Genomic DNA, 2,380 nt, shown 5'->3' with positions numbered 1-2,380 from the left:
TCTGTTGCATCTGATAGTAAATTTGTTGCATCAGATGGTTAATCTGTTGTAATATATGGTTAACTTGTTGCATTAGATAGTTAAACTATTGCATCATATGATAAATCTGCTGCATCAGATTTTTTATCTGATGGTTCCTCTGTTGCATCAGATGATTAATCTGTTGCATCAAAATTTTAATCTGATGGTTCCTCTGTTGCATCAGATAGTTGATCTGTTGCATCAGATGATAAATTTATTGCATCAAATGGTTAATATGTTGCTCCAGATGGATAATATGTTTGAGAAAAAATAACAGCAACATGATTTTGTTCAATAGAAAAATAATAATATCACCATTTTTACCAAGAACTACAACAGAACAAATCAACCTAAATCGTTATTTTGTTTGTATAAACACAAACAATAAAAATCAAACTTCAAAAAATACAACAAACAATAAAAAATCATAATTCACTTCGAAAAAAAAAGAGAAGAAATACTAGAAATTAGGGGTTTATTCAGACTGCATTTCAAATTAAAGAAACAAATATTGAAATTGTTAACCAATACTATAAGAGAAGTTAGCTTAAGTTCATCATTTTCTTTAAAACTAAAAAGGCCATAATTTTTTACCTGTGGAAGAAGAAAAAGAACGATGAAGAATTCAAAGCTGTTATGACCGGAGAGCAAGGTTGTCATGTCGATTGAAGGTTGAAGTCGAAAAGGAACTGGAAGTCCAACTATTTATCGTTGGATGTTGAAGTCGCCACAGATTGAAAGAAGAAATTTGTAAAACTGTTGGTTGGAAAAGAGTTGAGAGAAGCTGTCGAGAGAGAGAGAGGAGATAGACTGGTTGATTTGGATTGAAGAGGGGTGTGGGTTGGGTTGATTTGTATTTTTAAAAAGATTAGAAAGTTTTGAAAATATTAATCAAGTCTACAATTAACTTAGTCAAGTTTCCTAATGATATTTGACCCTTTAAGTTGGTCAATGTCACTAATCCTTCATTCAAGACTTAAAAGACACCTTTCCTTCAATTTTCTCAAGTTATTATATACTAACTAACAGTACTTTACATAGTATATAGCTTTTAAATAACCTTAGTGTATATATGGTGTATTAATAATTCTAGATGCATGTTGTTTATGTATGTCCTTTCTCATAGAAAAAAAATGATAGTACGTGAATTCATTATCAAATGAAGATATTTATTGTAATATAAAAGAAATAAATAAAATGAAACAATCGATAATAAAAAGTATATATATTTTGACTTTTATTACTTAAAATTTCATCATCTCTCAGTTGCTTGGTATCACATGTGTTGAATTGATTTTTCTTAATTGGATATCAATCTAGAAAATATAGTGTTATAGTTGAACTTTGGAGTATAAAGAGGAAAATTGACACATTAATTTTTTTTTTCTAAAAAACATTTACGAGAATTAAAGCAACACATTATTTATCTTTATTTTGATTTGTTGTAACGTTTGCGCAAAGCGCGATCCTATTCACTAGTTGATGTATTATACTTTCTTGTTTCAACTAAATGATTACCACATAGTGACATTTCTATTTTTGTATTAAAAATAATGGCAATTCCCTATGTTTTTTAATAGGTGCAAATATGTATATATTCATGTTTATTTCTTATATTCTGCAATTCATAACTGACCGAATGATGTGATCATAAAAAAAATATATCGCATGTGTTATTTAATAGAAATTTTGTTTAGTATTTTTTTTTAAGTCTTGCATTCTTATCGTTCTAGCTACAAACATGTTAATATCTAATTAATTTGGGTGATCTAAGTAAGACAAAATCAATATTTACTAACTCCAATTATTTTATTTATTATTGTATGAAACATATAGTTTTGAAAGCTCTATTTTCACATATATTAAAGTGCTACTTAGCTACTATTATAAAAGCAAACTTATTTTAGTTTAAGAATAGCGACATTCAAAGGAGAGCAAGATAGTACACTTTTTGTTGATGAGAATTTAATTTAGATTTCAATGCTTTTGTATTTTGAAGTGAAAATAACTAAAATTTTGGAAACTAATTTAAAAGCATGCACATAAATTTGATAAAGTTCTTAACCTTTCCCTTTAATGGGTATCTTTATTAGATTTATTCTTAATGATTTCGAAATTACCAACTTAACCTCTCATGTTTATAACCTTCAAAAATTGATTTATAAGTTTGAGATATTTTACTTCATGAAAAATATAACACTCTATTACATCTGAAAATTTAAAAATGGAGAAAACGAGAAAAAAAAGGTCAAAAAAAGAGATATTTCATATAGTTTTATTAGAGTTCATTTTTAGTATGGTATAGTTAGATTTTGTATGTATGTATATAATATATATATATATATATATATATATATAT

This window comes from Capsicum annuum, chromosome 3 (genome assembly GCF_002878395.1).
Source record: "Capsicum annuum cultivar UCD-10X-F1 chromosome 3, UCD10Xv1.1, whole genome shotgun sequence".
In the NCBI taxonomy this organism is placed as follows: Eukaryota; Viridiplantae; Streptophyta; class Magnoliopsida; order Solanales; family Solanaceae; genus Capsicum; species Capsicum annuum.
This window is presented reverse-complemented; position numbering follows the sequence as displayed.